At 39.8% G+C, this 15,854-nt stretch overlaps 1 long non-coding RNA gene across 1 annotated transcript; it reads right to left on the bottom strand.

Annotated features, from left to right (window-relative positions):
* Nucleotides 1-273: 273 nt before the first annotated feature.
* On the bottom strand, nucleotides 274-904 carry LOC119912768. The gene is made up of 2 exons (XR_005446221.1): nucleotides 855-904; nucleotides 274-560 (listed from the first exon to the last, which is right to left on the bottom strand). It is a non-coding gene; the product is annotated as an uncharacterized LOC119912768 (long non-coding RNA).
* Nucleotides 905-15,854: the final 14,950 nt, after the last annotated feature.

Below are 15,854 nucleotides of genomic sequence, written 5' to 3'. Positions count from 1 at the left end.
GATGTCAGGCACTTTAATGTTCTAGTGCTGTGTTTTTTTATGTTCTGGTATGAAAGTAATTAAAACAAACTCAGAGGAAGTGGGACAGTTTTGTTCTTGACTGAGTCACTTTTGAGAGTTGAATTAAACAGCTGAATGAGAGGAAAATGTGGAAACACCACAAGGGTTAAATTTTCACTGGTGTTAATTCCAGATACTCAAATAAAGCAACAACTGAAATACACAGTACACAGACACATTATCCTGCTGAAAGAGGCCACTGCCATCAGGGAATGAATTGAATTTATTTCAGGATAGAGATCATCTCATTTTTGCATAAAACATTCTTTAACAGAATGTTCACATTACATTTAGCTGACGATTATATCCAAAGCGACTTACTATTTTTACATATGTCAGAAGTTGCAACTTGGGGTTAAATGTCAAAGCATCACACTGCCTCCGCTGGCTTGTCCTCTTTCCATAGTGTATCCTGGTGCCACGTGTTCCCCAGGAAGAGGAACTTTCACGGTGCTGTAAGTCTCTGCATCATCTTCATCATCACCATGTTTACCCAGAACCTGGAAAAGAGACAAACAGCACAACACAGAAATTACACAACATTAAATGAGACAGACTGATGCAGGTTAATGCAACATTATGATATCCAGCCATCAATTTGATATAGAAAAAGTGATTCATAAGGCTAGGCCACCTTTTTCCTTTGCTCTGTGGTCCAAATCTGATGCTCACATGCTCATTGTAGGTACTTTCAACAGTGGACAGGGGTCAGTGCAGGCAAACTGACTGGTCTGTAGCTACGCAGGCCCACACACAACAAACCGGGGTGTACTGTGTGTTCTGACCGCTATTACCTTCTTCAGCAATCTGACTGCTTTTCTGTTGGATCGGACGACATGCGTCATTGAGCCTTGGCCATCCATGACCTTGTCACCGGTTCACAGCTTTTCTTTCCTTGGACCACTTTTGATAGGTACTGACCACTGCAGACTAAAACAAGGATAGAGATACAGAAACACAGAGCAGACAAGAACAAATCATGACAGCGTGCCCATTCTCCTGCGTCTAATGCTGGCCGCACAAGAGAGGATAACTGAATTTGGGTTCAATTCATCCCTCCCGACTATTTTTTTAGTTTTTTTTTTAGCCGAGGTTGGTTGAAACCGATTAAAGGCCCAAATAATCCGGTAGTGTGAGGGGTTTGCAGCCATAATCTTAAGGTTGCCAACTTTATTGGAGGCACCCCTGGTCATCATTAGAGGTTAAAAGATCCAAATCAAAAACATCTGAAATGAAGCACTAACAGCCAGAGAAGAGAGAAAGACGTCCCAGAAAGGGTGCGAGCTAATTCTGCATTTTATTCACAACGCTGCAACATTTCCATGCAGAATAGCCGCTGTATGCTGTCAAGCTAGATGGATGGCATTCTGAGACAAGGTCACTCTCTTTAGTTCTCCCGCACACCACCAGCAAGCTAAAGTGTCCTCTCAGATATAAGTGGACACAGTGGTTCAAAGCACCCTGATGCGTGGCTGGATGGCTTTGCGAGTGTATCTTCCAAGACTATGTGCTGCCAGGAACAGACCCATCCACTGCGATCCGTGCACACTTCATCCAAAGTGTGGCAGCGTCAGCAGAGTGTTGAAGAGATCTGCAACGCATTGTGGTCTTCATGACGCCCATTTGTGCTTTTCTATCTCTTGGATGTGTCGGCGCTTCTTAGAATCTGTGCTCGCAGGTGCAACCCAGAAAATTAAAAATTGTTCTGCTTACCTACAAAGCCTTACATGGTCAGGCACCAGCTTACCTCAAAAAGTTCCTCATACCTTACTGCCCAAAGAAAGCACTGCGCTCTCAAAATTCATGGCAGCTTGTGGTGCCTAAGGTCAGAGAGGGAGCCACAGCGTTTATTATCAAGTGCCTCTATTATGGAACCAGTTTGCCAATTTGGGTTTTGAGTTTCAGAGTTCTCTCCTAGGGTGACAAGCAGGCTTTGCATGCACAGCAAACCGCCAGTCACAATATTGTTCGTGATCAGTTTATCAAACAGCCAAAATAGGCCCCGCCACCATTAGTTGTCGACAACAACTTCAAAATAATGAAGGAACAGGAGAAAACCACTGATGGTGTCACGATCGTTGTGTGGAGGCAGGTTGGAGGACCCAAACGCAGGACACAGAGCGGAGCAGGTATAGTTCAACGAAGGGTTTTAATATAACCAAAAGGGAGCACACTTACAGGTGAGTGGCTGAATAACAGAAATCCAAAAGTACAGGGAGACAAGACAAGCAAGGCTGGTTACAGGCAGGCAGAGAGTACACGCACAACAGACTGAGGGGTAACATGAACAATGACCAGACAAAGACAAGACAGAAACACCAGGTATATATACACAGGGACTAACGAGCAGGGCGGGAGCAACACAGGTGACAGACATGAGACTAACGAGGCAGAGAGAGAGAGAGCAGGGGAAAACAGAGAGACTTGACATGACAAGCAGACCTGGGGCAGAGTGAATAAGCGAGAACACAGAACTAGAACACAGTACAGAGCTTAACAGAGAACACAAGACCCGGAGTAAACACTAAAGACATGAACTAACGTACAAGACCAAGAACATGACATGGAATCAAAGACCAACTAAATAACAGATAATGAACTGACCACACAATAACTCAGAGGAACTCAAAACACAACAGACTACATAGCAGATACTGGACACCAGACAGGACAGAACCCAAAACTCAACATACTAAGGCAGATATCAAACCCAAAAGTGCAACACAAAGGATGGACAAAACCGGCAGAGCGTGACAGATGGATGACCACACAGTGGATTTGATTGCAAAAAGAAAAGCATTAAAGCTCAAGAAAGCATAGTCTGCACTCAAAAAAAGTACTATTCAAAAAGACAATTTTCAGCTTATTTATTTAAATTTTCTATACATTTTCCCAAACCCACACACAAAATTCTAGGATGCTTGAAATTCCTGTATTTTTTATATTGCAATATATATCGCAGAAAAGATAATTGTTGCAATATCAGTTTTTTCCAATGTTTTTGGTGATTTTGCACTTTAAATGAAACTTGATTGATTGATTGATCTGTGAGGAGGGACTTTGGTGACTACCAGAAGTAAACAAGCATAGTACACCGACTGTGCCTGATGTTCAGCTCAGGTGGTAATGGCCAGGCCAAACCCATATCAGTCCAGGAACCGTCTCAGGGGCGGCCTGTCACTAAGGTGATGTGGTGCTTGGTGCTGTGGTACTGGGACATTACTATTTATACGGTCCGCACATATCGGTAGAGGTGTCCTATTGGGTGGCTGTGTTTTCACTGGCTGAGAGTGTGTGTGTGTGAGTAGAGGAGGTTTTACCCAAAGAGTCCAGTAGAGGGCTCCACCTGAACTTATAGAACATTGACCTTACTGTTTATGTTGCTGAATGTAGGGTTTTAAAAAGGATTATTCTGATTAATAGCAGGTGGTTGGCCCGTGGATGATTCAGATGACGTCAGAGTCGATCTGCACATCACACCCATTTAACTCATGAATTGACGAGTGCAAAACAGCTGCTGATGTCAAATGAAGCTGTAATATCATCAAACGCATCCTCATTTCATGTTGTCATACAGTAATAATAGTATTTAGTCTGCAAATGTCATTCCATGAGAATAATCATGTGACGCAATGGGTGATGCAATTGGGGCTGTAGGCTACATTTAAGATCAATTTTACTTTTGTTATTTCTTACTGTGATGATGAAACTCTCACCTCAGGAAATGATCTCCTGTTACAGACAAAAGGCACACAGCCAAAAAGAAAGCCTGGGAGTTAACTATACTGAATTTCTGTGTAGCGCATGATTTTGTAACCTGTGGCTGTTGCTTCTTTGAACAGATGCTATAATGTGTTTTGCAACCTCAAGATTTTTCTTTCTACATGTCATAATGTTGACAACTGACATGCTCATCTGACTGATTTCATAGCGGTATGCTGTAGCAATGGACATGTGCCATGCATCATATTTAAATGACTTTGCTTTAAAATGACATCTCCGAAGCAAGGATGTCTTGTTTCAGTAAATGCCTGTTGCCTCAACTATGTTTGGATACCATGCCAAATGACTTAAGAAATCACGTGTTATTCATACACCTTTTGATGATACCAGGCTTCTTCTCTCCTCGCGTCTCTTCCTCAACTTCTCCGCTTGCTCCTCGGGCTGGAGGGACTAAGACGTGAGGCGAGGAGGCGAGGAAAGGAGGAAAGGAGGAAAGGAGGAAAGGAGGAAAGGAGGAAAGGAATTGAGTAGGTACATGAAAAGGCCTTCAGTCTTAGGGTGTTTATTAATAATTAAACAGAGGGAAAATATCAGCTTAGTCAGGAGAGATTTAATTGAAAAGAGGCTTAAAGAGTAATTAATAGGAAAAGAAATAGGAGATTTTAGAAAATGTGAAAGGGATGTATGCCCATCATGATGAGGGTGTTGTCTGCAGCAGATTGGCAGATGAGGCTGGGTGAGCAGGAGAATGAGTAGGAGAAGAGTAGTAGGAATTAAATACTCAGAGGGATCACAGACGACTGGTTCATCCATCAGCTCGTGAAGCGAAAAAAAAAGTACAGAAGTAGTTTTACACAGAATTCAGTAAGCGCCTCTTTGTCTTATGTCATAATAAAGAGTTGAGTATCTGTTCCTGTGAGCTCATGTGTTTCTGATGTTCATCTGGTCATCATTAGTCATCTCCAGAGCTCAGTTGTTAATCAGTAAAATATCATCTTATCTGTGTTCTTCAGCAGCTGCTACAGTATCACCATATTGCACCATGGACATCAGGAGTCAGATTCTGGTGGGAGAGGAGTTTGACTCTTCACCTGTCTGTTCATGTGTGCTGTCAAACATCACCATGGATCCTGTCTGTTTTCTAATAAACACTATCTAAGGATCGCAAGTTTATCTTAAGTAACTATCTTCACACCTACAACTTCCTCTTCTTCTTCTTTTCAGTTGGTGAAACACGTCATTGTCACAAATAGACGGGAATGAACAAAGTGTGAACTTGAGCCTTAATATAGTTTGTTTGTTTCAGCGTTAGATCAGTGACTTTGTTGTATGTGTTTGTAGAAGGTGGATCTTTGTCAGGCTGCACTGACCTCTGACATCTTTACTGACGGCTACATCTCATATTGCCGATCATTAATTTGGGGTCTCTGTCAGTCACTGTGGATGAGAGAAAACTCCATTTCTAAAATGTAAAAGTGAAAACTGTCACAGAGTTTTTGGCTGTTTGGACATCGACAAGAAATTCAGAGACTGAAATCTAAAACAGACTAAAAGTCACTATGAGGAAGTGACATCATCCTAACCACAGGAAGTAGCTGCTGCGTCTCTCTACTAAAGCACTAGTTTAGAAACTCAGACAGTTCTGAGCACGAGAACAAGAGACAGAAGAAGGAGAGACTCAGAGAATCATGATGGTTGAGTTCAAATGGATTTCTTTATTTCTTCAGCGGTGCTTCAGTTTACAGGTAAGAATACATATATCACATATATAAATGGAAGGCACATTGTAAAAAATAACTTGATCAATATTATTAAAGATTCTTTATTAGCTACATTTGATTTAAGAAAACCAAATCTGTTGTTTCTAATGTGGTGAGTTTAGTGAACTCTTGGAAACTAAGGATAAAGAAATAATCGTCACTAACTATGAACATAACAGACATTTTCTCATTTCACTTTATTTTTCTCAACAGCAGCAGCAGAAAAACTTCCCCTCTCCTTCACTGTCAGAGTTGGAGATGACGTCACTTTGCCTTGTGAAAATGTGATAGACGGTCAGCAAAATGTGAAATACTACATGGCTCTTTGAGGTTCAGGAAGCCAGCATAGTAGAGCTGATTAATCTTGGGCAGATTGTTGAAAACACCAAAGCTAAATCAGACAGACTGAGTGTTACAGAGAACTGTTCTCTGGTTATAAAGAAGGTCACAGTCGAGGATGTTGGTCGTTACTACTGTCAACAGTTCATATCAGGAAAACAAGCTCCAGACTCTCATGTTTATCTGTCTGTTATTAACAGTGAGTATTTCCATCATAATGTTTTCAGCTCAAACTGTCTTGTTAGAACAATATACTGAAACATTACAATAATTATGATCACAGTGATGAAGTTAACTTTACTCTTGTTGTCTTTCTCTCACAATATCTCCATCTTCACCAGTGACTGAACATAAGGACGCTGATGAGGTGACATTGTGGTGCTCTGTGTCGACGTGAACAGTTCTGTAACACACAGTGAAGTGGCTGTATGAGGGTAAAGATGTGGACAAAGATAACAAAGACATGAAGACATCACAGTCTGGCTGCTACGCCGCTGTGTCTTTCCTGGATTCTCATTTTAGTTACAAATCAAAGTCTAACTTGAAGTGTGAAGTGACAGATGGTTACTCTGGAAAAGTGCAGCTGTTCACCTTCAGCCCTCAGTCCTCAGGTGAGAAAACAGGTGAGAATATGCTGAGCTGTTCAAGATGACTAAAACCACCAAAACATTTGTTTATTTGATGACTTTTTAAGATGACATCATTCTTTCTCATTTAGTGACAGCAGATGGTAAACATGAGGTATTTTCTAACTCAACAGTTTTGTGGGTTGTGTTATTTCATTCATGCAGGTGACGCACAAACAACAACAACAACAACAACAACAACTGAAAACACAAAATCAGTTACAGCCACAAAACAACTAATGATACTTCAACAAAACTACAAGGTAGTAACTCATCTTTCTCTAGAGTCTCTCTGTCTTCCTGTCAGCCTCTTTCTCTCCCCATACTGAACTAAAACAAACTTTTTTATTGTTTGTTGACTTTTTAACTTTCTGGAAAGACAAAACTGGCCATTCATCAAAGTATAAAACAGAAAGTCATAACAAATAATCATTTGGTTTATTTTACATGTATTCTCCCTCTCTTTCCTCTGAACATTTCTGCTCTGATGTAGTGGAGCATTTAGACGCTTTTATCTAATCGTTTGTAAGTAAAGTTTTTTTTTTTTTTATAACTCCAGTCTCCCTCTGTCCTCTTCTGGAGTCTAAAGTCTGAATGTCAGAGCGACACTCGGCTGTGGGTGGAGATATTCTCTTATTCAGTCAGTCTCACTCAGTTGTTGTTGCTCAAGCCACAAGATCCACTGCTGCTCACAAATCAGACGACTACATTCACAGTTAGCAAAGACATGCGGGAAAACTGTGAGCTGATGAAAGTCTGTGATTCGTTGCTACTTTAGCTGCAGGATTTCAACAGAACTGAACTGTGCAGTCAAAATGTTTCTAATGTTTTCAGAATCGTTCTGGAGGTTCATCATTGTGTCTGTGGGTTTAGCAGCACTCATAATAATTGTTGTGGCAGTCAACATCTGGACAAGAACTAAAGGTGAGAACATTCACAGATGAAATAAAATGGAATATAATTCAGTAATCAATAGCTTTTTGTTGTTGCTTAAATAACTTTCTTGGACAAAAACACATTTGTTTCTTCTATATTTAAATTGCATTGCATATTTCCTATTGAGCTATTTTTCAGAACATATTTAACCAATTATGCTTTCAAAAAGTGATGGGGACATGTCCCCAGCGACCCTAGTGTAAATGATACCAATGGTAACAAATTTGTAACATTTCATGTATGTGACTGGTACTCAAGAGTGTTTTAAGAGCACACGTTTAACAACTTTACACATGCAGTTAAAACAATGGCTGTCCATCTGAGTATGTTCTAGAGTCTGTCTGCTGTTACTGTCCTTCTCTATAGAGTTAATTACAACCATTTTTGTGTCACCGTTTTGTTCCTACCTCTACCACACTCCCTGTCTCTGCTAAGCCTACAGTAGCATCCTTCCTCCCAGCACTGGTACTAGAAGACAAGGACTCTCTGTCTGTACCGATTCCAGCAACATCCATGAACACAGTAGCCTACAGAACATTGCAGAAAAATATTTTCTCACACACTGCTCTCAACGCTGGAATACACATGAATAAAAACATTACTCACTAGCCTACTTAATTCTGCTCCTTGCCTTCACTTCTATTATTTACACACAAGCACAGAACAAACAGCGGCTTGCCCTGCCTCTTTCATTTTCTCTCTCCCTGTATTTGTCGGCTCTGTTTCTCCATCAGCAGTGAGCTCTTTTATAAAGTGGTCGAAATGACAAAGCATTCGCGATTTCCACCCGCGACACCGTTTTCACCCGCGAGTGCGCGGAGGAGGCAATGAGGAAGCCAATCAAAACCAACATTGTACCCAGTTTGAACCTGCACCAAAGTGTTCGCTGTTGCTTTAACCGGTCCATGCTTGTGAAATATCCACAGTCTGAGTCTTATAATATATATAATGGATGATCATTTCTCTCAGTGTTTCTCTGCAAAATGCTTAAATGGGTGCTAACTGTAATTGGAAAGCCGATGTGTGGGAAACACTGATATTAATATCAATCTGACAAGCCCACCCCAAGAACAAATGGTCTGGCCCCTCTGGCATAGCCTATGCCAGAATTGCCAGATGGCCAATCTGCTGCTGTCTGTTCTTCATTCTGAAGTGTAGATATAGAAGAAGATAGAAGAGAAGAAGACAGAAACAGGAATCACTGTTTTATATTGAACCTCTAGTGGCTTTAAACAATGCAGATAGTTTAGTTTTATTTCCAAAAACAACGTCCACGTTACTGTACTACTATAAAATCTAGTTCCAATGCAAACTGTCCAGCAGCCAGTCAGATAAAGATCAGATCAGACAGTAACTAATGGGCGTTCAGGGTCTGCTGACTCAACTGTGAACTGTGGTCAGGAGGTTGGGGTACCACATAAACACTCCCTCTCTGGTCAGTCAGCTGCAGGAACATGTGACAGTTTGGGGTAGCCTACTTTTAGTTTAATATATATTTATATTACTTTAATTAATTAGTTAATTTCCTTCTGCGTGTCCTTCGTTACCACAGAAACACTTCCTCTCTCAGTGGCAGAAACATGTAACAGTAGCTGACGGTGCGTTCAGGTACTGTCAGGTTATTTCTTATCTCCTTGTGTTAAATGTGGGTCAGTGATGTGAAAGTTGTCAGTTAAAGTGTGTCAGAGTGAGGGTTTGTTTGTGTTTCACAGGTGAATAATGATGAAGATGAAGATGATGGTGTGGTGAACTATGAAAACGATGGAGACCCTTCTGCCTCTGTCAGACTCCACTGATCAACAACTTCCATATCAACATCAGCTCATCAGAGAAAAGACTCCACTGCAGTTAAATAACAGCACATTTACACGAGTAGTTGAAGCCTTTAGAGAACAAAATCTCATAAGATCATTTTGGGTTTTTTATGACTGATTGTTTTTGTTTTTATTTATCAGTGTGAGAAATGTTTGTGTGTTTTTTGCTCAGCTGTTTCTGTTTCAGTCTGACTTTGAACAACAATATTCAAGTCTTGATTTCATCTCATATCAGGAAGCCCACTGTGAGTTTTATAAAATGTCTTTTCCTGCATCAGTTGTGAAAATCTTTATTTTCTGCAGCCAATTCAGAACACAGCAGCTGGATTTCAGCTTCATTTAACAGGAACGAGCATTTAACTCTTGTTAACTTCCTTAAATCGTCGTGATTTTAAGGTTCACTGTTTGTGTTTGAAGCTACAGCAGCTTGAGCTCAGTTTCATGTCTCTGTGTACAGAAGAACTCATTTTAATTCACTTTCATTTAGAATTGTTGTTGACATATTTGTTGGGATGTGAGTGTGTTTGGCTTGAATGGGTTTTCAGCCTTAATGGAGTCAGTAACAGTCTCCTCTTTATCATATCTGATAATATATTAACTGCAAATAAAGAAATGTTTACCACTTAATTCTACACTGTGTTTTGTGATTCCTTCACTGTTAGAGATCAATACTTGAACCCAAACTCAGACTCGAGGCAGACAGGTTATAAATAAAGTCTTTTATTAACACCTTGGAAAGGTAAGGTGAAAGGGTGGCTGGCTGGTGAGAGGGGCAGGGCTGATGAGGTTGAAGACCAGAGAGTGACTTGACTGAGGGATCTGGCTGGCTGTAGCAGGCTAATCTGAAGGCAGAGAAAACCAGGATTAGCTGGGCAGCAGGGACGTGCACAGGAATTTTGAAGGGCAGTTGCTCTGACCTGAAAAAAGGCACTAAACACAGTATCCAAAATGTATTAACAATATAAATGTCACCAAAATACATATGAGAAAAAGAGTTCCTTATATTATTGTTTATTGTTTTTTAATCATTATTATTATTTTTTTTTTCCTTTTTTTTTTATTTGAAAATAAATAATCTAGATTGAATTGACAGATGGGGAAAACTCGCTTCTAATAAAATATTAAATAAAAAAACGCTTAGATTTCGGAAAAAAATACAATCCTTTTTTAACCTTTTGGCTTCCCGTACATTCAGTTGCGCTTCTAGCTCGTATTCACTTCTGTTGGTACGTATCACGTATGGTAACTGGGCAAAACTACGCATGATTTGTTGTAGTATGATTGCATAAAGGAAGGAAACAGGAATTCCGGTAGGGAACAGAATCGACTGACGTGCAGGCAGCGCTGCAGCAGTGCAGCCACTTAAACAGAGTTTGCCCTTCCCCTACTTACTTTCACTTTCGGTGCCCGAATGGAAGTGAATGAGGCTTTGCGATCGCGATTATTTTTTTATTTTATTTTTTTTTCTCGGAAGGGCGAGTCGGAAGGGCAACTTGAGTCAGGAAAGGCAAACGGGCAGTTGCCCGGGCAACCAGAGCAACCCCCCTGTGCACGTCCCTGCTGGGCAGGCAGGCAAACAAGCAGACCAGCTAGCTACTGGCAAGTTAACTGTCTTAAACACTACACAAGATTTACTGCGTATGATTCTAAGATAATGCAAGAAAATACTTGATATCAGGACCTGGGTTGTTAAAGGAGTGTTGATTACTTGATGGCAGGTATAGAGGAAAGCCAGAGGCAACCGCACACAGCCAGAAACTGAGAGGGAAAGTGATACAGAGAGACAGACGGAGAAACAAAAGCAAAACACACCAAGCATGCCACATCCATCCAAAAGATAAAAAAAACACTCTCACTCCCATATTCCCACTGGCCAAATGTGTGTAAATACAGACAGTGTAAATGCACCTAATGTGACTTGAGAATTATCAAAAATCTTATAAATCAGGTTACTTCTTCCAAGCTCTGGATGCACATGACCACCTACTCTGACCTAATATGAATGTGAAAACATTTCACACATCTTAAATGTCCGACTTGTCGTGTCTTCAGTGACTTGCAGAGATATTTCCTTTGAAAACAACATGAACAGACCTGCTGCTACATATTGTGGAAGCTTGATGCTCTAAGTCCAGACAGTTAAAGACGGTTCAGTCAGGACGCTCATCAATGTTTTAACTGTTGCAACTAGTCTCAGGGTCCCAAACCTTCCAGGAGTTAAAGTAGTTTTCATCAGGATTCAATAAACGCCTCTTTGTCTTATGTCCCAATAAAGAGTCAACTGTCGGTTCCTGTGAGCCTCGTGTGTTTCTGATGTTTATCTGGTCATCATTAGGGGGTAAAACCTGCAGAGCTCTGCTGCTGTTGTTAACCACATCCTCACTGAAACACATCCTCTTCACATCTCTGAACAAAAATACCTGCAAAGATACAATGATATCACCATCTAAATAAGAAGTTGCAGTTTTGCAAACATTTATCTTAACTAACAATCTTCACACCTTCAACTTCTTCATCTTCTTCTTTTCAGGTGGTGAAACACGTCATTGTCACAAATACACCGGACTGAACAAACTGTGAACTTGAGCCTTAATATAGTTTGTTTGTTTAGTGTTAGATTGGCTCAGTGCAGAAACATATTCCTTTGTCTCGTGATCACTGACTTTATCATATTTGTTTGTAGATGGTGGATCTTTGTCAGGCTGCTGTGACCTCTGACCTCTTTACTGATGGCTGCATCTCATATTGTGAAAATTGTAACAGAGTTTTGTCTGTTTGGACATTGACAAGAAATTCAGAGAGACTGAAGTCTAAAACCATGGACAGTATATTACTGAACAAAACCAACCTGCAGATTTGAATGGAGAGCAGTGAAGCCAGTTTTGGTCCCATGAAATACTACAGGGCTACTTCCTGTTGGCACCAGCTACTACTGCGCATGATCCACAGCATAACTGTGAAGAAACTGGCAGAAACACAGTAATTCTGGTAGCTGCACAAACAAAAGTGTGTGATTGTCACTGTTTAATCTGCCCACCTACAAGGTTCACCTGAAAAACACCAACGCAGCGTCACTGATGGCTGAATAGTTTCTTTAGATTCACAGAGAGTTTATAATCTAACCAAACAGTTACATCGGTCATGTGCGACGGGGTGTCTCAGGGTTTTGACGTCATATTTTTGCCTACATGGATCCATGCAGGCTTTGGTCAGCTTCACTGTTTGATCTCTGGTTTACCCCCTTTGTCTAAAACAGACTAAAAGTCTGAGCACGAGAACAAGAGACAGAAGAAGGAGAGTTTTGTACATCCACGAACATGAAACAGTTTAAAAAAACACGTGAACTTTAATTCAGTATTCTGATGTTTTAATATTCTTAAATATAAATTGAGTATGTATCACAAAGGTGGCATATAAAAATTTTATTTTAAGTTGATAGAATTGGCAGGGAAATGTCTTTAAATGTGCTTCACTCAGAAGATTCTATTTTTCTTTATTTGTACCTCTAAAAAATTATTAAATAAGATAAATAGCTTGTAGTAAAATTGTTGAATACATTGCTAAAGTGTTGCTGTGTAGTTGCTAAAACACATTGTTTAATCACCATTATAATAATGAAATGTAATCATGATGTTTTGTGAGAATTATGCTTCAGTATTGACAGTAGAAATGTATTTTACTCTGTCTCTACTCTTTTCTGACTCTTTACTCTGACAGGAAGTGTATTGAAAGTGATCAGAAATATTATATGTTTTCGATATGCTTTATGTATTGTTATTAGAGAAAAACATTTGGAGTGATTAAAGATGATCTCTACTTTTAACACTAAATGATGGAAAGTTCAACAGATTTTCATTTAGCTGACGCTTTTATCCAGAGAAACTTACAATTACTTATATGTCAGAGGTCACACGCCTCTGGAGCAACTAAGGGTTAAGTGTCTTGCTCAGGGACACATTGGTGGACGTGTCACAGTGGGGGATTGAACCGGGGTCTCTCACACTAAAGGCATGTGTCCACTGCACCATCACGCCCCCCAAAATAGTAGTTTGCTACTTAACCACAAGAGCCTGCATTCAAAGACTCACAGGAAGTGAGCCTCCAACCTGCAGATAGCATAGAGTTTATTTAGCTTATGATGAAAATGTGTGAGATATGAACAAGTGATGAACGTGAAGTTTTTAAGATTAAAGAAGGATGTGAAATAACTGACAATGATTGAGGACGCTAAATTTACCTAATCATGATTGATTTACTGATTTATTAGATGGCTGATTTATTAAGTAAAAAGAAAGTTAAAATCTAACAGTATCAACGTGTGTTGCCTCTAACGACTGTATTACTTATGATAGATGTATTGATAGATGTATTGTAATGTGATCAGCTGTGCTTACTGATCAATTGATTCAGTTCATGATGATTTATTTCTAAGCTCACTTTAAAACTTAGTTTGGACTAAGTAGAGAGGACGTTGCAGGTATGTGGGTGAGATGGGAGCTATTTCTGAATGTCAAAAGGAAGCCATACATGGGGCCCTCTGTGAAAAGGCAGGAAGACAGACAGGCATGTATTAACCGCATGTATTAAAAGATACCTGATCACGCGTGGACTGAATGCACACCAGAAAACATCCAATCACAGAGTACTTGACATGCTTTGTCTGAGTGAACAGTGTAGGACGTCCAATCACAAAAGGACATGTCTGCATGGACACTAGAGATCAACCAATCCCAGCAAGCGTTGAGCATCCGAAGTCACATCCTGTCAGTTTATCTATGTAAGCTGTAGCTTTTGGTATTATAATACACATTCCTCTGTTCTTTTTCTTTCACTGGGACCTTTTTAGCTTTTGTGTAAACTGAAGTTTATTTAAAGAAATTTCCTTTGGGCCTGTTGCTCAAAGGTACATAGAGAAAGTCTCTCTTATTGTTTCCTTGTTTCTTCCTCCTCCTGAGCTCGGTGAGTAATTCCACTCTGCTACACATTAGCACAGGGCCACACCTCACACTGATTAAAACTCCTAACTGGTTAAAAGGAGTTCAGCCTGTCCACTCCGATCAGGGAGGGTTACTGAGACACCTGGGGGGAAGCGTTTGGTACAAATGTGGACCAGATCCTTGCAACCAAAACTTTTCTGTTAGCAGGTCCCTACCCTGGAGTGGGCACAGAGAACTAGATAGAGCGAGACTTCCTACAAGAGACACAGAGAATCATGATGGTTGAGTTCAAATGGATTTCTTTATTTCTTACAATGCTGCTTCAGTTTACAGGTAAGGTATCACATATATAAATGGAAGGCACACTGTAAAAAATAACTTTATCAATATTATTAAAGATTCTTTATTTGCTACATTTGATTTAACTAAGAAAACCAAATCTGTTCCATGTATCATCCAATCATTCAATTATTCCATTTAATCAGGCAAACAAAAAACAAAAAACCAAATCAGTATCTCGTTTTTCTTTATGAAAACTGACGTTTGTTTCCTTGCTTTCAGCTCGAAACGGGAGATATAATAAACAAGGAAACCAAAACAAAATAATAGGTCGAATTTCTTTATTTGTTTTCCTGTTTCCCACGGTGCTGTCCATTCTTTTTTCAAAATAAAAGCTAGCGTCTGGTTCGATCTTCCTTGTAGGTTAGTGTTTTTGAATTGAATTGTAAGGGCAATCATGCGAATAAAAAAAATACTTATTAAAATATCCGTCAATAAGATAAAGAGATTATCATGCTGAATAAAAATAGCCTACTTGAAAATATGTCCGCCTAAGATAGCATAAATACAGACGGACAGATCATTATTATTTTGTATTCCAGCAATCTGGTAGAAAGATTATTTTGACTGTAGCCCCGAATGTAACTCCACATCAACATTAAAAATATTTTCCGTATTAATATGTAGCCTTATATCCCGACGCAGCGTGTCTCCCAGCTCTTCAAAGAACGGAGGCTACTCGCAATACAGTTTTTCACAATTGCTAAAACACTAAACCCCATTCTCTGAACCCAGTGTTCAATGGCCTAAACCCATTTGTCGAATCAGTCACTATTTTGGCAAAACCTTAAACAAGTTCAGGTAGTTAAAACATTGTTTGCAAATCTCATCCACTCTTTTTGCAAAACTCTAAACACATTCTCACTCACTAAAACACATTTTGCACTGTGATGCACTTTTGTTGCAAAATGGTAAATACATGTGGCAAAAGTTAAACACAACTACAACACAGCTGTCATCTTTCACGCAACATCTCACAATTCTGCACACTTTCTACAGTTTTTCTCAGTTGCTAAAACACTAAAACCCATTGGCTGAACAAAGTCTGCAGTTGCCTGAACTCATTTAGCTAATTGTGCAGTCTGTTGTCACTACCATTTCACATGGTAAAACACAATTTGCAGATCTCACTTAGACTTTTCAGCAGAACTCTAAACATATTCTCATTCTCAAAACACATTCTGCACTCTAATGCACATGTCTTCCATACTGGTAAACACAAGTGGCAACAATCAAATACAAATAGAGAACACACGTCATTGATTAAACACAACCTTCAAAATTCATTTCACTTGTTTCAAATCATGTGACACAATCAAT

This window comes from Micropterus salmoides, unplaced genomic scaffold (assembly GCF_014851395.1).
Source record: "Micropterus salmoides isolate LMB-PRFRI ecotype aquatic unplaced genomic scaffold, ASM1485139v1 Ms_hic_scaffold_2, whole genome shotgun sequence".
NCBI lineage: Eukaryota > Metazoa > Chordata > Actinopteri > Centrarchiformes > Centrarchidae > Micropterus > Micropterus salmoides.
Note: the sequence above shows the minus strand (reverse complement) of the source record. Positions and strands in the feature narration are given on the sequence as shown.